Genomic DNA, 20,468 nt, shown 5'->3' on the forward strand with positions numbered 1-20,468 from the left:
GAGTAGTAAATTATATCAGGGACATCTCTTCCTAAGTCATGGGGTAAGTTCTTGCCTCCTATCCTAGGAACACGCAGAGACTCCTTTACCCATGCTTAAACTGGCCCTGGGATTAAAGCTCACAAGCTGTGACTGATTTGACTGAAACTCACTTTGTAAATAATGTTTCCATGAATGATACCTAACTTTAGAAGAAAAAATCAAACTTAAAACAGAAGGGGATAAGGAGGAAAAGGCCCAGGGGAAGGTGCATTTTTTTCATTTATTTAAACAAAAATGTAAATACTTGTAAAAGATGGCACTTCCAGCACTGGCAGGCAAAGGAGAAAGAAATTTGTCAAGATCCCATGTGTTTTCTTGATGATACTTCTCCTCCCTCAGTGAATTAATTGATAAAATATCAAAAGCTGTTCTGGAGATAACAACCACACAAGAACTTACAGCAGATGTACACTGAAGCAGTGATTGTGTTTATTGGATTCTAGCCCAGAGATGCTAATACTCACCTGCAGAGAAGGGCAGAGATTCTGGTCATGACTCACAAAAGGGGTGGCCAGAAGAAGAGGGGAAGACCAGCATGGACATCTCAGGCTTGAGTGGGCCTTGTGTGCTCTTGCAAGCCCAGGGAATGGGGGGTAGTTGTCTCCCCCCATCTGCCTCCATTTGCTTTTCACTTCTCTCCTCCTCTTTCTCTTTCCACCCCCACAAACACATGCACACGTTGGAGAAAGAGGCTATTTCTGGCTCGCTAGCAAAGACAAAAATCACACCCAGACACAAAAAAAGCTAGGAAAGGATACTGCTGGCAGAGCAGAGCACATTTTTGTATAGCTGAGGACCCCTCAGAATGAAGAGACCTGTAGGTGACATTTGATCTTCCCATATGATCGACTTGTTTTACTTTAATGGCTAAAACTCTTTTGAATTTCTGTCATTAGCAACTCACATTGGAGTTTCCGAAAGAACAACAGAGTGGTTCCATCAAACAAAGTTCTTTTTTTTACAATCCACTTGAATGTTTAATATGTATTTATTTAACTTCCTGGAAGAATGGAATTACCCAGCTAATACCTGGGGGGTCTGGTCATGTTCCATTCTTTTTTAATTCATATATTGGGGAGGAAATGAATCATAGTTGATTAAGGGGTTGATACCACCTACTCATGCAAATTACATGTGTGGACTGTGTGGACGGGGGCAGGAAAAAACAGTATGCCATAGGGTGGGCAATGTACCTTCTTGTGCTTGAGTTTTCCTTTTGCAGATCACAACTTCCAGCATTTTGATCCCTAAGCTGTTGGGTCTGCAGTCAACATTGCAGAGAAATGGCACACACACACACACACACGCACACACACACACACACACACACACACACACACACTCGTGTGCGTGTGTGTGTGTGCGTGTGTGTGTCCGTGCATGTGTGTGTTGTGTGTTGTGTGTGTGTGCTCATGCCAAAATTCTGGTTAATCACAAAATGTCAAACTATTATATTTATGTGATCCTTATTGCCTCTGTGGAAGAGACTGTTTGAATGCCAAATCAGACTACCAGGTACAAATTATGGTAATAACAATAATGGTTATTTATTATTTGTTTTGTGCTTGGCAATGTTCTAGGTGTTCTATTGGGAGGTGTTAATCCTCCCAATATTCCATGAGTAGATATTTATAACTTCTACTATAATAATCTCAGGGAGGTTAAATAAGTAAATTCAACCTCAGATCTGCTTATCTCTAAAATTTGTGCTGTTTTACAGCTTCCCTGCTCTTATTTTAGAATTGCACTGTGAAACCCACTCTCTTGTAAAAACAGTCCTATAAAATGTAAGAATATTTTATTTATAGTGTATGACAAAGCCAGAAATTTAAAATGCTTCAATATCTATACTACTCACTTAAGCATGTAATTTTATATTCTCACAATTTGTTCTGTGATTTTTTTTCTTTTTTCCTTTTTTTTCTTTTTGGTGGTGGTTTGTTATTGTTTCATGAAGACCAGTCCTTGAGGGCAGATTGTTTTTTAATACTTTTTTTTAATGTATTCTTCTCTGGGCCTGACATAAGATAAATCCAATTACAGGAAAGGCAAGGAAATAGACAAGACATTAACAGGTGTGTGTGCCCCTCCAATGTTTATAGCAGTGCTATTGACAATAGCCAAAGTATGGAAAGAACCCAAATGTCCATAGACTGATGAATAGATAAAGAAGATGTGGTGTGTGTGTGTGTGTGTGTGTGTGTGTATGATGTGGCATATATATATATATATATATATATATATATATATATATATATATGACAAATATCATATGACTTCACTCAGATGTGGACTTTAAGGTACAAAACAGAAGAACATAAGGGAAGGGAAGCAAAAATAATTTAAAAATAGGGAGGGGGACAAACCATAAGAGACTCTTAAATACTCAGAACAAACTGAGGGTTGCTGGAGGGGTTTTGCATGGGGGATGGGCTAAATGGGCAATGAGCATTAAGGAGGACACTTGCTGGGATGAACACTGGGTGTTATATGTCGGAGATGAATCACTGGATTCTACTCCTGAAATCATTACTGCACTATATGCTAACTTACTTGGATTTAAATTTAAAAAATTAAATAAAAATAAATGGAAGCAGGAAAAAAAACATGTGTGTTCCCAACACGGGGTGAAATATTTTCACATGGTTCCTGTGGGACCATATTTTATGTGAACATTAGATTCTGAAGTCAGCACACATGGTGATTATTTGTTAGTCTTTCCCCCAGAATCAAGTGTCCTTTCTAACACAACCCCTCATTTCCTAGCCATGTGGAATTTGAATGAGATTAGTCTCATCACAGCTCCAGAATGGGCCCTGACTGTGTCACATTAATCAGTGAATCCCATCTCCTTGGCTGTAGTTATTGATCCAGGGATGTCACATGACCCAAGTGAAAACAAACAGCATACAATTCCTGGGCTTTAATTTGAACTTTAAGAAAAGCCAAATTCTTCTTTCCATAGCTTTAAGAGCCTTTGAGACCAAGAAGGAAGGTCTTTACATGAACCAGCCAACACTGAAGATGCAGAGCTATGAAATGGTAAGAAAGACCCGTGTCTCAGGAATATTATTTAAATACTAAGTCATCCCTAACCCAGCACTAGGAACCAATAGATTTTTGTATTGATGTTTCTTGATTCTCTAGGAAAGATGAAAAAAAAACACTAATTTTATTGCATTATAGATAGTTACAAAGTCTCATAGTAAGACCACTAAAACTAGTTTTTTGTTGTCGTTGTTGTTATTCATTATGATGAAAACAACTTGCATTTTTTTGATTTGTACAGGTGATGAGGTGACTTTTATTTAAAGGTCATATTAGGAAAAATATACTTCTTTTAACTCTAGAACAAAGCCTGTACAGTGAGATGCTAAACATATGTAAGGCAAGTGGAAACTGAGAAAAAGGAAATTCTTGTGTTTGCTCTAGAATATTTGCTTATTGAGTGGATGTCAAGTAACATCACTGTCTTAGTTCAGGCTTCTATAAGGGGAACACCATAGACTGGGTGGCTTGAGCAACAAACATATTTCTCACAGTTCTGGAAACAGAGAACTCTGAGATCAGGGTGTCACTGCAGTCACATTCTGGTGAGGGCCCTCTTCCAGGTTTCCTCACATGATGGAGAGAGAGAGTTCAGATCTCTTTATCCCCTTTAAAGGCCTCTAATCTCACTGTGGGGACCCATTCCCCTTGACTTCATCCAAACATAATTACCTCCCAAAGACCTCACCTTCACATACAATCTATATGGGGATTAAGACTTCAACTTCAACCTATGAATTTATAAGGTGGGGGGCGGGGAGGTTTAGGGGACAAATATTGTGTTCATAGAAATTATCTGCACAGTTTCAAATTACTTCCCCCCTGACTCTGCCAAGCACATGTATTTGAAATTGCATATGAATAATATATATATCTAGAATATGATTCCATGGAATTATCTAACTTTATCTTCACAGCATCACTTTAAGGAAGGAGTCAGTATTTCAATATTCTATATGTGAGGACAGTGAGACTCAAAAAAGACTCATTTTAAATCTTTCAGTATTATAAAGATAGTAACTAAAGCCAGGATTTATAACCAGGACTATGAGACACAAACTATATGACACAGGAGATCAATAAATTCTTTTTTGATTGATTGAAAATAATATTGTACTTCAGTTTAATGAAAGCTATAAGTATGGTAGCAAATTGCTACCACTCAGAAATCAATAAGCGTCTTCAATAATGTGATATTTAGAAGTCTCGGCCTATCTCCTTGACTAAGTTTTTTTCCACCATGCTTTAGTTTTAGAATCTTGGCTATGTCTAAATTACAGAGTATGTGAGGATAATATAGTGGCATGTCTATCAAGTAGTTTTGCTTGGCTAAAGCTTGATTTTTTCTTATAAAGCAAGGAAGACACATAATGCAATATGTCAGAACATAGTTACTGGAATTAGGGAAGAATATTATAATTACTTACTGAAAGAAAAAAAGACTAGAAATAGAAGGCATTTCATCATTAGCATAAAAAAATCAAAGTGGTCTTTTGCTCCATCCAGAAATGCTATAGATGATATGAGCTGAATACATTTGAGGCTTATGAGACCAAATATTTTTTATCCCCAAGACTACATTTTCTTTTGAGTATGATAGTAAATGGTGGGAAAAGAGCCAGGCTGTGATCCCATCTCTTAGAACCTTACCCTCAATAGAATTCTTTTTCACACCTTGTTAGAAGTTAGAATGTTAGAAGGAACTAACATTTACTGAGGGCCTATACTGTACCAGTCTCTTTTAGATGGTAGCATTATTTAAATTAATCACTTCAACATCTCTTTGAGATAGACTTTCATTTTAGGGACAAACAAAAATTTGGAAATTTTAAGAATTTTGCCAAAATTAATGCAAAATATTAGAAAAGCTAAGTCTCCAAATTCACAAGTCCAGAGCAAAATCCATTAGACCACATGTGTTTGCACGTCTCCCAGTTATCAGAAGTAATCTTCACATAGATGTCTAAAGCTTTCTTTCAGTCTAAAACTTGATGATCAGAGGGTTTTCAATTTGTTTGTTTTTTAAAGGTTAGAGACATTAGTTCTCTGTACCTTCCTTTGAATTTCTTTGCTAGACTTGGAATTTATTCTTTTAATTCTCTGATTTTGTATAACTCTATAGACTAACTATTGAATGGCAATATGTATTGAAAGAGGATGAGAAATGAAAGCATTTTGAGGTAGTGTAATATCAGGTGGACCTGGGCTCTTTACTGGGTCTTATTACTTCTCATTTTGGTATCTTGGAAGATTACCCAACCACTATGGACTCTCCTTTTTGTTTGATCTATAAAATGGAGATAATGACATTTTATACAATTGTTAATAACAATTAAATAGGGGAGCCTGGGTGGCTCAGTCGGTTGAGCCTCTGACTTCAGCTCAGGTCATGATCTCACAGTTTGTGAGTTCGAGCCCCGTGTCGGGCTCTGTGCTAACAGCTTGGAGCCTGCTTTGGATTCTATGTCTCCTTCTCTCTCTGCCCCTCCCCCATTTGTGCTCTGTCTCTCTCTATCAAAAATAAATAAAATATATTAAAAAATAACAATTAAATAGCATATGTAAATCACCTTACATACCTTTATTTCCTCCATGCTCAACCTCCTGTAGTATTAGAGAGTAGGAATCAAGTAGTCATTAGACAAACACTCTGATTATCCAATATGTTCCAGCAGATGTACTTTATCCTAGATCACCTTCTTAGTGGAGGGTCATTCAGTATTCTGTTGTCCCTTAATGCTTTCAACAGTTTATTGGCTTCAGTTTCTTCTAGTGATTCTCCCTCTTGGCTATGCATCAGAATAGTTGACAGAGTTTCAAAAAACCCATATATCTGAGCTTGATTCTAACTCTGAATTATAGAGGTTGCAGTTCAGTAGGCCTAAAGGTTAGGGGAGAAGTCCAATAATGTATACCCTTGATAAGCTCCATCGGGACTTTTGCTAAACATGTGAAGTTGTGAATTACTACAGTTTGGGCCACATGCTCCAGAAAGGCAATGTAGACCACTCTTTAAACAGATGGGAAGGTTGCACTCCCAGAAGGTCAATATGCCAAGCACTGCTTAATTCCCATAGCTTTTTTTCTTAAAACAAGTAGTCTCTAAACTATCTGCATCAGTAATACTGGTGTTCTTGTGGTAGGTGCAGCTACCTAGGCCCGAACTGGGATCATAGTCCTTGTTTTGGGGGACCCAGGAATATGTATTTAACAAGTTTCCCAAGTGATTCTTCTGTGTACTGATGTTTAAGAATTATTGTCTGAGACATTTCAGACCAAAGATATGTTGAACATAGATCTGAGAATAAGGCAGAGACCTGAAGGGGTTCCTATGAGAACTGAGTATGCTAACTTTGTAAACACAATGTATTTTGACTTGTGAATTGAACCTGCACTTCTTTCTTCAGTTAATTGACTTTATTATACATTATCTTTGATCTAGTCTCCTCTTTTCTCATCTTTTCTTAAACCCACTATGAACTTTCAAGTATGCCAAGGTCTTAAAGAGAACCAAGCTCACTTTAGACCCACTTCAGAATAAAAATTTAAATTTTTTCTTTCTCCTTAGAAAATCTGACTTACTTAAGATAGGTTTTATTTAGGGTAGAAACAAAATAATAGGTATTCTTTAAATTCCTTGACTTTGTATCACTTTGATGAAAGTCTATAGAGTTGAGTTTACATTGCATTTGAGTGAATCCAGTAAAGAAGGATATCACTTGTTTTTAGAAGTCATAAGGGAAACTACTTGGCAAAGGATATAATTCATTGTCCTAGTTTTTGACAGCCTATCTAGGAAAATGTCATACTGCAATGCTAGGGAAATTGCCAATCTCCTACAGAGGAAAGCAAAGTGATTTTGTTTTTGTAACCAAGGATTTTTAGTGTACATCTAGATATGAAGACTTGAAAGCATTTGGATCTTCTGTAGAAATGCCTGAGCTATGCTTACTCCCTCTGTGTCTACATCAATAAAATGTAGTTTTTGTTCAAATTGCTTTAATTTTGTCCCTAACTAATCATGACTTCTGCAGAGATTTGATCAGGTGGACAGGGCTTGGAAATAAAATGACAACAGTGGTATTAGAGGTTTTCTTCTTTATTACTTTTTTAATATATCCTGGTTAAAATGAATTAAGCCTCAGCTAATTTAACAACCCTTTCAATAAAGTCACCAAGCCTCTGAAAACATGGGAAAACACAAAATTGCTGCTATTTAATATGTGCTGTAATATGTGCATGTATTAAACTTCTGGTCTTAGTATTCTTATAATTTAAGTTTTTGGCAACCATTCTGCGGAATGTCCTGCTTTTTTAGTGTTAGAAAGAAGGAATCAGGAAGAAAAACAATTACCTTATAATTTTATTAATTATTTTAATGCAGTTAGTCCTTGTACAATCTTTAGATTCTGTTCCCATCAAAAGGGTAAGAAATAGTAACTCATTTAGGGCAGAGCATCTTGTCCCATATACATCTGAACTATGGCCTATAATTTTCTCTAAAGTAGCAAGAGTCAAGAAGCATTTTGAGGGGAACTGCTTTATCTAGATGTTGAAGTAATCTCCAGTGTGTTTTGTTCTTATCCTTTTGATTTGCTTGTTTCTGTCATCATCCCAACAGGTTCTGGGATTCATGTTTCCTAACCCCCAGTGAGATATCCATCTCATTACATTGCATTGTATCATCATCCTCTTGCATATTTCCTTACCTGTCTTCTGTTTAGATTTCATAGGTCTAAACCACAGTTATTTGAAATATTCAAGTAATATTGGTTTGTTCTCTGTATTTGTCTCTTCTGGTTTGCCTTTTCTCTAATTCATATGGTGTTAAGTAACTCATCACTATGATGGGTTTTCTGAAAGAAAAAAAAGTAAGAAACAATATTTGAATTCAGGAAAATTTTCTTAACGGGATAAATTCTGGAACATGCATCTGAGGTCCTCCTTCATCAAACTGCCTTTTACTTTCCTAGCTCATTTCCTGTCACTAATCATCTTACCCTGAATATTTCAACAATGCTAAACTGTTTAAATTTTCTAGATAAACCATGCTGGGAGGAAATAAGAGACAGGTGGTTTATTAGAGACTAGAAACTGGGATTGTCCTGCATGAGCTAGAACCATGGTATAGGCTGCCAGGTGGGACCTGAGGCCACACAGATGCTGTTCCTTGGGAGCTGAACCAGAGAACGCACAGCTGCTGCTGGAAATGAGAACACACAAAATGAGAGAAATGTAAACATCCTGGCTTTTTCTCTCTTCCTGCCCTCCATTCGCCCACCATTGGCTCCCATTGCCCAAACCAATTAGATGTCAACTGGCAAGGGCACCTGGGAAATACAGTTCCCTGAGATATAAAGCTTGAGCAGAGAGGATGTAGGGAATGGATCTTAAAGCAAACATGTACACGAATTTTACAACCTGTCTTATGTTGACCTTACCCAGAAGTACTCTGAAACAAGGACTCGAATTCGAGTAGTTTATTTGAGACGTGAACCTAGGATACATAGGAACAGAAGTGGGAAAATGATACATAGAAGGTCAGGAAGCTGACATAAGGAGCATTATTAAGCAGTTTATCATTGTGGGCAGCTGAAGCTCAATGATGTTGGGAATCACTGGGAAGCTACATGGAAATGAGGAAGCTGGGGTATGTATGTGCCAACTTTTTTCCCTTAATGGTTGAGAATGGCTCTAGGTGGGAATGGGCCATTTTATTGGTGGTACTTCCAGCCTGCCCTGAGCATGGGCTGAACGTGCTTAGAGAAAGTTGATCAAAGAAAGTCCACAGGCAGAGAATCACAGGTGCTTGCAGTAAGACTTTGTCAACAGGTTAAGTAACAGTAATGTCAAGGGGCAGTGACAACACTGCTACATTCCTAAGACTGAATTAGGGGGCCTCTCTTCTGTGTATTTTGTATATTCTTTATAGGTCTATCACTGTGTTTATTATATTTCTCTTTCTATTTTCAACTTTTGCTCTTTAAACTAGAAACTATTTCTTATTCTTCATCTGGTCCCCACCAATCAGCTACAGAAGTCCTTAATATATGTAAATTATTAAATTGGTGTTTCTTAACCTAATCAGACCCAACTCCTCCCTTTTTATCACAAATAATTTGAAATATCTCATTTACTGTGCCAAAATTTAAATAATTCAACCTACCTACACACATTTAAAAAATATCAATATTATGTCCTAACTCTGATAAAAAGAAAATAAGACATAGTAAAATAATATGCAGACCATTATGTAAAGGATAAGGCATAAGTATACTACAAGGCATAATAAGTGGTTAGATACTTACACTTATGAAAAAAATGCATTTAGCTTTAGAAATAAAGAAAAATTTTATCTGAATATTATTTACTTTTTAAAATCTTTGTTAATTAAAATACAGGCTAATATAGACTTAGTATGTGTATACTTAGTGCAAATGAAACAACTGAAAATGCAGAATGACACAGAAGTGTTGTATTGGCAACTTACATTTCATAAGATTGTTGTAACTTATGACATGTTTTTCCAAAAGAGTGAACAAATCTTGGTAGATTTACTAAGAAAGTACTTTTTTGTTGATTAGCATAATGGCTTTTCTGAAAGAGTCTACGTAATTAAAACAGCAAATATGCATATGTGTATTTATATGCAAAACAGAGTTAGAATCTAGGCTTAGATATTATATAGAGATTATTTATCTTCACAAATTTCCCACAAGATATTTGATAGTTACTGGATGTGAGACAATCCTCTAAATGTGTAGGACAGTCCTGTGCATTGCAGTATATATAGCATCCCTGGTTATCCCTACACCCTCAATTCCAAGAGGACCCCATAACCATTGTGACAACCAAAAAAGTACTCTCAAATTTCTAAAACACACCATTGAAAGTGGGAGTGCTTCTTTGAGAACTACTTTGTTAAGTGTTTGTCGAATGCATCTGTTTCTCAAATAAATGGGACCTGAATGTTGGATTAGCTATGGATAGGTGAACAGGAGGTTGAAATTACTAGGAATATATAAAGTGTAAATTCACCAATATATTAAAATAGTTTCCTGACTATAAGGGTGATTAATGGCTGCTTTGGAAATATATGTTTAAACATCTTGATATTTGTTGAGATATTTTAAACTGCCCTCCAGGAGAAAATAAAACTTGGCCTTTTCAGTTCAGCATTTTGATAATGGCTCAGAAAAATATATAGGAGCCATGCTTATCAGATTTGGAGAAAACACAAAGTTGGGAGGGATGTTTATGTGATGGCTGATACCCATGTTAAAAAAAATTAGTTAACACAGTTACAATAAAATTCCATTTCAGGTTTCAGAATATGATTGCATTAATATGGAATGAAGGTATAGGCTCACTTATACACATTAGTTCATTACTATCTTAATAAGTACAGTGACACTGGTTTCATCTGTTTCCATGTAATCTTTAAGTACAATAGATGTTTAATATTCAAAGCAGGCAAGGTTATAACTCCGCTATATTATATTTGTTTATGGTAATACATTTAATTCTCAGTAGTGGTCTTTATGAGGAGCGTTGACCAAACTGAGAGCTTTTAGAAAAAACAAAGATAATGAAAAATCTAAAAACTCCTCCATTTGAAGAATGACAGACAGAAATTGGGGATGTTCAGAATGCAGAAGATAATATTTAGGGAAGACATAGTTTACATATGAGTGAATTAAGACTCAAAGAGATCAAGTAATTTGTCCAAGGTAACAACATTAATACTGTTTGTAAGTTAATTTATTAAATGTGCACTGCCAAGTGATGGACTATGCATCATTTACAGTGTTTATAATAAGCACATGTATTGATTATGGCAGTGCAAACTGCCATGTAAATAACCTCCAAATCTTGGTAATATACTAATTCGATCACTGAAGATTACTTTATATCTGCACATCTAATGGTCCAAGTTTTGATCCTCTTAGATCATGTGCTTTCTTCCATGTGGTGATTTAGAACTCAAGTTTCTTCTTTCTTGTGGTTCCTCTCTCCTTTAGGACCTTAGCATCATCCACATTTATCCAGCTGACAGGGAAAGGAGAGTGTGTATAGTATAGAACAACTGCTCCTTAAAAATTGCTTGGGTAATGACAGAAACATATTCCATTAGCCAGAAGAACTCTCATGACCAAGCAAACAAGGGAGGAATTTGGGTGAAGGGGAACAAGGAGTCAGGAGGAAGCTGAGAAATACAGGCCTTTGTCAGTTACCTTCCAAAGATTCCTGGCTAGGAAAAGGAGAGAATGGATTTGTTGATGGGTGACTAACCCTTTCAGCCACAACCAGCAAGATGAATTTTCTTTCCCTCATTTTATAGTTGACACCAAAGTTCATAAAGACTCAAGAAATTTTCCCAAGGTCTCACAGCTTTTAAGTGCTGAATTTTTGTCTCACTTTAAAGTTTAGTTATGTTCTTACTAAACCATCTCTAGTAAGAAATAACCCTTCCTATTGTTACATGTTGCTGTCTTTTGAAAAAAAATTTTCTTAATGTTTATTTTTGAGAGAGAGAGAGAGACAGAGCACAAATGGGGTAGAGGCAGAGAGAGAGGGAGACAGAATCTGAAGCAGGCTCCAGGCTCTGAGCTGTAAACATAGAGCCCGACCCGGGGCTTGAACTTGCAAACTGTGAGATCATGATCTGAGCCCAAGCCAGACGCTTAACTGACTGAGCCATCCAGGTACCCCTACATGTTGCTGTCTTTCTCAAATGAACTTAATCTTCCAATTTGCTGGGTTCCCCCCCCTGCCCACTCAGGTTATGATCTTGTGTTTCATGGGATTGAGCCTTGCATCAGGCTTCTCACTGACAGCATGGAACCTGCTTTGGTTTCTCTTTGCCCCACTGTCCCACTCATGCTCTCTCTCCCTCTCTCTCTCTCTCAAAATAAATGATTAAACATAAAAAAAGAGTTACATCTCCTTTCTAGAGAAATTCTTTTTCTGTTAGTCACACTGAGGCATGCTACCAATCATCTTTCTCCTAGGAGTGGTTAAAACACACATGTCCACAACACACACACACACACACACACACACACACACACACATCCACTCATACCCACACACAGAGCCCCTTTTCTGACCTTTTCTAACTTACACATTTTTCTCCTTAGGGGGATTAAACTGCTTCTGCTCCACTCTCTGGTATTTAAATAAATCTGCATAAGATACTGAAGTCACTTATCTTTCAGGCCTTGCTCAGTCTCCTTAGCAACCTCCCTAGCAACAGACTTCTTTAAAAAGAAATCTCAAAAAAGTTGCACAGGATCATATCTTTACAGTTATACTAAAAATCAGAAAAAAAGGTAAAACAGAAACTCCCATCACAACTTACACTGAGTTCCCTCCTCTTGGTTCATTCAGTAACCCTCAGACCTTTTGACAGGATTCTGCTCCTGCCCATAATATTTTCTCTCATTGTTGTCAGAGCCCTCTTCAAACACAAACCAGTATGTATCATTTTCCTACTAAAATCCTTCTTTCTAATGGCTTCTATTCTTATTCTGATACAGGGCAAATTTTGATCAAGGCCTACAAAGCCTTAACAAAGTCCCTATCTCCAGAACTTTGCTCTCTCAAGCTCCTCTTTGTTTCCAGTATCCTGTCTTGTTACTCCATTTGTCAAGCTCATTACTTCTTCTAGACCTTTACATTTGCCATTTTCTCTACTTGGACTACTCTGAGATTTTTACAAGATTTGTACCTTCGCATACTCACTGACTACCTTACTTAACCTGCATTAATTTTTAATAGAATCTGACACTGTCTGAAAATACAGTATTTATTTATGCATTTATTATGCATAAAATTTCCATGAGAGGGAGGACTTTGTCTTCTTTACTACTTTATTCCCATCACTTAGCATAGGTTGGGCAATGAGTGGTCACTCAGTGTTAAATAAATTAGATAACTAGTGACCAGTGTTTGTTCAGTGCCCCCCCCCCATGTATCAAGCTTTCTTGAATAATTTGTTTATTTGTTGTTTGAGAGTTGACAAAATGATGTTTACAGAGAACAAGGCCCAGTGCCCCCATCCATCCTGGAAGTAAATGCTTATGCATTCAGGACATTTCACTCTAGATTTAGGTTAAGAGCAGAATTGGGATTCTGTCAGGGAGCCAAAGCTGACCATAATTAGTCTGCAGAAGTGAGAAAGGCATTGTCTGTGTCATTTTGCTCCCTGTACTCATCTAGACTTCAATATCATGCATAAAACATGTTTGCTTTAACTTTGGGCAAAGTTCAGCATACTGGAGTTTGAGGGAAATTCATCTTTCAGACAGGTGGATTCCAAGATTATAAAATTGAGCACAGGTGACAAAAGGGATTTGCTTAAGAGGGAGGAGAAGGATGCTTTAGTATTTCTTACATTCATCTCTCCTTTCCTTTCCCAGAAATGATGCTTGATAGAGAACATTGGCTAAGTGGGTGCTTTATGGATGATGCAGAGGAAATAAATGTGGTGTATAAGTTTATCAAAAATTTCTTCCGCACTGACTTTCTCTAGCTGTTTAATTAGCTATTCAAGAGCAGCATTCCTGTAAATCACTAAAAATAGGCCAAAGCTTGGTCAGGAAAAAAGTACAGCAACCTGTTTTCTCTATATTTTAACAGTGGTTCAGATTTTCACGTTAGTTTCATGAGACAGATAGGTTTGCATATTTTTTTCTTTTAAAATTGTGCATCTATAATAGAAAATACATGCCAAAGGGGTTTATGCATTTTAAAGGAATAGTGTTACATTACTTTTGCATAGAACCTTGTAATTTGCACGGCATTTTAATGTAAATAATCCATCTTTTCTTCCTTGGATACAAGTAGGCGATATTAATGTTAAAAACACGTTGTGGTGGTATCTTGGTGTTTCTGGGAGTCCCAAGGAGATGTTTGACCTTGTCTCACAATATCGTGTATCAGTTATTGCTATCATAAGATGCCCATTGTTTTCTTTCTTATCTCTACTGGATTATTTTTTCAATATTCTCTACTTTATTATTATTTTTTTAGTTTATTTATTTTGAGAGAGACAGAGACAGCATGAGTGGGGGAGAGGAAGAGAGAGGGAGGGAGAAAAAGAGAGAGAGAAAGAGACAGAGAGAGAGAGAATATTCCAAGCAGCCTCTGTGCTGTCGCCATAGAGCCCGATGCGGCACTTGAATCCATGAACCGTGAGATCATGACCTGAGCTGAAACCAAGAGTTGTACATTTAACCAAGTGAGCCATCCAGGCACCCCAATATTCTCTACATTTAAAATGCTTGCTAGTGATTCTGCTTACCATGAAAATGCTGATATCTTTGCCAACACTTGTGGTACTAGAAGAGAGGTGCTGTGATCTCCATGGAAGTGAAAAAAATGTTTTGTTTTAACCTATTTATGCTACATTTTCCTCCTTTCTGCATCCACCTACTGGAACACTTATGCCAAATACATAGATTCTTTGAGCAGACCCTCTGTTCCGTCACAAGATATGCTCAGATTAACCCTAGCGCTGGGCTCAATTTAGGTTCAAATGAGAGTCTGTTGTATATTACTTCATTAGGTTTCCATGACAATTCTATGAAGTAGTCAAGGTAAGGCAGTATTGGCTCCATTTTACATATTAGAAACTAAAATACAAGAAAGTTGGTTCATTTTTTAAATTTAAAAAACAATTATAAAGAATTATCAGATTAAATTAGGCAATGAGATATTTTCCTGCTTATTTTAACCCAGATCTTTTTTGGTATTTCTTTATTTAATATCAAAGTCTCCTTTTTTTATCTCTTCATGAAAGACTTTTTTTCTGCTTTATTGAGGTATAATTGACAACAAGGACATTCTAAGTGTCTATAAATAGAAAAAGCCACCCAGGAAAGGATGAATTTCATGTGAATGGAGGTTTGGAAGCAGAGATTGGCAGGTACATTTGGTTGATGAAACACCAGATGGAGAATATGAGCCAGATAATCTCTAAAATCCTTTTCCAATCCTTTTGTGGTCGGTAATCTCACAGCTAAACTCCAGACCAAACAGACAACAATGTGACTCTGCTAAAGGAAAAGGAGGAGGTCTGGGTTTTTATTAATAGAAGGATGAAAGCAAAATTGTTGATGAAATCTGAGAGAAGAGCAGAGGAAAGGCAGAGGGAGATTTTCGTTTTGGGCAAGAGCAGGGTCTGGTAAAGCAGTTTGTAGATGACTAACTCTATCTTAGTTCAAGGGCAGAAATGTGCTGACCTGACCTGAGGTCTTTTCATGGCTCTAGTTGGAAGAGGGAAAGAGGAAATTGTCAGTGGGTGGGAGTTGACTGGGAGCAAACTGTTGAGTTCAGAAGCAGTTGGGCTCCACAGAGGCATCTCAGAACCCCATTTGGCATCTCCTATTTGGTTTTTGTCTCCCTAGTCAAATCTAACAGCAGTCCCCAATAGACACCAGAGTGATAGGGCTGATAGTGGTAGGACAGAGCTGTCTGGTACAAAAGAGCCAATCAGGGGATGGAACTTCAGTGTATTACGCTATGTGAAATAAGTCAGTCAGAGAAAGACAAATATCATATGATTTCACTCATATGTGGAATTTAAGATACAAAACAGATGAACATGGTGGAAGGGAAGCAAAAATAAGACAAAAACAGAGAGGAAGACAAACCAGTAGAGACTCTTAAATACAGAGAACAAACTGAGGGTTAATGATGGAGTATTGCATGGGGGATGGATAAATGGGAAATGGGCATTAAGGTGTGCACTTGTTGGGATGAATATTGGGTGTTATATGTAAGTGATGAATCACTAAATTATATTCCTGAAATCATAAAAAAAGAAACAAAAGGGGAAAAAAGCCAATCAGGGAACCCATTCTCACAGGAAAGAAGAAAGACTAATGACAATTTTGAGACATCCAGAAATCTTTTCCTTTGCCTTCATTTCGAGTAGATAGGACTCAAAAATTTCTGGGACAAAGAATTGTTAACTGAGCACTGACACAGCCTAGTGGCCTGGTATCTGTTTCTCTGTTACTTCCTCCCTATATCTGATTGGCCTTCATCCATGCTTTACCGTTCATTCAACTTACTTAAAGGTTTTTCAGCATCTGGGTGTTCTGTGCAGTTGTTTTCCCTGGGAGAGAGCAGCTCATTGCCTTGTGTTGGTGAGGAAGAGGAGGAGACTTTACTTGGTCATTTATCATCTTACTCCTGAAATGACCTCTGTTTCTTAGCTTTGACCCATGGAATGTAAACTCTTTTACTGCTAAATTCTTGAATCGTTAAGACATGATTCTGTCTGGTAACCTGTGCATGTGTCTTTCATCATTTATTTCAGCCTTAGAAGCTAAGCATGATAAAACAAAACACCCTTATGAATGATGTAATATTTAATTTTTAATGGTATATCCTTTTTTACATAAGAAAAGTAAGTTCATACAGCTTTATAATCATGTTAAGTTTCACATCAGAAAAGAAAAGCAATTTTTCTTTTTCTTTTTTTAAATATTTTTAATGTTTATTGATTTTTGAGAGAGAGAGAGAGACAGAGTGAGCTGAACAGGGGCAGAGAGAGAGGGAAACACAGAATCTGAAGCAGGCTCTAGGCTCTGAGCTGCCAGCACAGAGCCTGACGCAGGGCTCAAACTCACAAACCGCGAGATCATGACCTGAGCTGAAGTTGGACGCTTAAGTGACTGAATCACCCAGGCGCCCCTCAGTTTTTCTTTCCAGATTGGTCAATTGAGAGAGGTTAAATGTTTTTTCTCCTCATAACAACAAAAGAACAGAGTTGGGAATATAACTCTGAAACCTTGATTCCCTGCTCCCTGTTCTCATCAATAAAACAGTCAACACCCTGTTCTCTTGCTCTGATTGCTGTATTTACATGCCCCAGTTCTCCCATTAAATCTAAATTGTATTTGAATTTAAATATAAATTGTATTTACCATCTCCAGCAGAAAGCTTTTATTTTTAAATTATTTCTAAGAGCTCTGAGGAGAGGTTACTGGAATTCTGTTTTGAGAGCACAGGTGAAAGGTAGGGCAAAGGTTAAACGACTAACCACAGGTCACACACAGACTATTGCCAGTGTAGACAAAAATTCGTAGGATATCATTCCCTCTATATTTGTGTATAGAAATTTTCACAGTAAAGTATTTAAAATGACACTAGGGGTGCCTGGGTGGCTCAGTCGGTTAAGCATCCGACTTCAGCTCAGGTCATGATCTCACAGTGCGTAAGTTTGAGCCCCGCGTCGGGCTCTGTGCTGACAGTCAGAGCCTGGAGCCTGCTTCAGATTCTGTGTCTCCCTCTCTCTCTGCCCCTCCCCTGCTCATGCTCTGTCTCTCTCTGTCTTAAAAATAAAAAACACTAAAAAATTTTTAAATGGCACTAAAAATGACAGTGTAAAGAAAACCAGGTATCTAGTTGCCTATTCTTTAACTTGAATAGTTAATTATCTTTACCTAATCCCTATGTTTCCCAAACCCTGTGTAGCTCCTGGCAAAAGTTTCACATGCATGCAAATAATGACTATAATGTATCGAAGGACTTCAGAAAAAGTAGTAAAGATTTGAGCTTACATTTTGTCTTGGTATAGATGTGCTAACTATTGACATCAATATATTCAGTTCTTGAGTGCACGTGAGATCACTAGTTAATGTGGAAGACACTGGATAGGGCTGAAATGAAAACATGGACACGTGAAATTGCCCAGTAATTTGGAATACTAGTATGTTACTAGAAAACTGAAACTAATGCCAACACATTCAGAAATGTCTGTTCCAATGTTGAGAATAGGTAAGGAATAAGTTAAAGCTCAGAAGTTAATAAAAAAAGGTAAATAAGACTAGAGGTTTCACTAAGACCTGGTAAATGGAAATTTCAATTAGAATAGAGCAATGAGAGGGTAGAATTTGTGCAAAATATAGAAGGAAATATGGAGAAAATCTTTTACAAGAGTATATATGCTGTGCAAAAAGATACAATATTTTCAGAAATTTAAGCAGGAGAATGACAGTTAATTTTCATATTCTTAGAACAGTATGGCATGTGATTAGAGAGTGGAAAACAGGAGTCAGAAACCAATTTGAAGGTTTTCCAGTAAGAGATAATAGATGTATAAACTAATCCAGTGACATGGTCAAAGGAAAGAACATATGTGGGAGATGAAGAGGAAGAATTAATTAGAAATGTAAGACTCAAGGAGTCTGCTCTAGAACAATGGGTGGATGGTGGCTTCACTTACCAAGATAAAGAATATGTAAATCTGTTGAGAAGACAATGAAATTTATCAATTTTGCTTTGACATGGTTGTGAGACATTTAATTTAATATGACCATCAGTCAATAGGAAAATCATGCCTGGACCTCAATAAGGAAGTCGGAGGAGAGATACTCTTAATCCTGAAGTTTTTGAGATATAATATAACCTATAGGGATGTTCCAAGTAGGAAGAGATCCATAGATTAGACCTTGGAAATTCCACATATAACCAATTAATCTTTGTGATTAGTGTTTAAAGGACTAAATATAACACCCAAAATAGGCTTATGTCAAACACTTTGAAACACAAAGAAGGAAATATTATGGTATGCACTCCGTTTTGGTAAATTAGTGAAGTTTTCCTTAATATTGGAGGATGTCTTCTGAAAGAGGAACTGGACTTAACCTATATGGCCTCAGAAGCATAATTCAGAACAATGAAATCACTTTTTAATAAGCTGAACTATGACAAATAAGATGGTTTTGGTTAGGTAGAAACAAATTCCCAGACACCCAAACTGTGTCTGACGTATAAGAAACAAACAATAAACACAGTAAACATTTTTTTTAATGAATAAGAATGATCACTTTGCTGAGAGTTGTACATGTCCTCTGAAATGGATTTTGTCCAGTCTTCTATGACTCTAAAATTTTATGATTTTCCCATATTTTTGGAAAACTTTAAATATAAGAGCTTATGTGAAAATAAGTTTTCCCCGTAGATATAGCTTCATGAAATTAATCCTTTTCTGAGAAAATAGTTCATCTAAGTTTGTTTGAGGCTACTTTGTCAAATATAATCTGCAAATCTAATTAGACATTTGCACAGAACTACCACATTGCCAATATCTTTGCTTTGAATATGATTGGCTTCCTAAATATTTTTAGAGCCATTTTAGGTTTACAATAAAATTTAGAGGAAAATTCAGAGATTTCTCATGTACCTGCTGTCCCCCACACATGCATAGCCTCTCCTATTGCCAACGTTACCTACCAGATTAGCACATTTACACCAAGGATGAACCTACATTGGCACATTATAATTACCCAGAATCCGTAGTTTTCCTTAGGGTCCACTCTTGGTGTTGTACAATCTAGGGGTTTGGTCAAATGCATAATGACATATATTCATCATTATAATATCATACAGAGTATTTTCACTGCCTAAAAATCCTCTGTACCCTGATTATTCATCTTTCCCCTTTCTTCTCACCCCTGGTAACCTCTGATCTTTTTATTGTCTCCATAGCTTTGCCTTTCCAGAATGTTATATAGTTGGAATCATATAATATATAGCCCCAGATGGGCTTCTCTCACTTAGAAATATACATTTAAGGGGTGCTTGGGTGGCTCAGTCAGTTGGGTGTCTGACTTCGGTTCAGGTCACGATCTCACGGTCCGTGAGTTCAAGCCGCATGTCGGGCTCTGTGCTGACAGCTCAGAGCTTGGAACCTGCTTCTAATTCTGTGCCTCCCTCTCTCGCTGCCCCTCTCCCACTCACACTCTCTCTCTCAAAAATAAATAAACATTTTTTAAAAACCTTTTTAAAAAAGAAATATACATTTAAGAGTCCTCCATGTCTTTTCATGGCTTGATAGCTTATTTCTTTTAAATTATTTTTTTTTAGTTTATTTATTTATTTTTGAGAAAGAGACAGAGAGAGTTAGCAGAGGAGGGGCAGAGAGAGAGAGAGAATCCCAAGAAGGCTGTGCACTGTCAGCACAGAGCCCGATGTGGGGCTCGAACTTACAAACTATGAGATCATGACCTGAGCTGAAACCAAGAGTTGGCTCAACCGACTGAGCCACCCAGGCACCCCAATAGCTCATTTCTTTTTAGGGCTGAATAATATTGTATTATCTGGATATGGCATAGTCTGTCATTCATTTTTAATGGATATCTTGGTTGCTTCCAAGTTCTGGAAATGATTATTTTTTTAAAATTTTTAACGTTTATTTATTATTGAGAGACAGAGCATGAACAGGGGAGGGGCAGAGAGAGAGGGAGACACAGAACCAGAAGCAGACTCCAGGCTCTGAGCTGTCAGCACGGAGCCCGACGCGGGGCTCGAACTCACGAGCTGTGAGATCATAACCTGAGCCAAAGTCAGACGACCAACCCATG

At 37.2% G+C, this 20,468-nt stretch overlaps 1 long non-coding RNA gene across 1 annotated transcript in view; it reads left to right on the plus strand.

Moving 5' to 3' along the window:
* Positions 1-3,006: 3,006 nt before the first annotated feature.
* Positions 3,007-20,468, plus strand: part of LOC147578094 (uncharacterized) — a 195,607-nt gene continuing 178,145 nt past the window's right edge. Inside the window, exon 1 of the long non-coding RNA XR_015254194.1 lies at positions 3,007-3,084. This is a non-coding gene — a long non-coding RNA (uncharacterized LOC147578094). The remainder of the gene's footprint in view (positions 3,085-20,468) is intronic.

This window comes from Puma concolor, chromosome C1 (genome assembly GCF_028749965.1).
Source record: "Puma concolor isolate L17-30 chromosome C1, mPumCon1.1.hap2, whole genome shotgun sequence".
Classification (NCBI taxonomy): domain Eukaryota; kingdom Metazoa; phylum Chordata; class Mammalia; order Carnivora; family Felidae; genus Puma; species Puma concolor.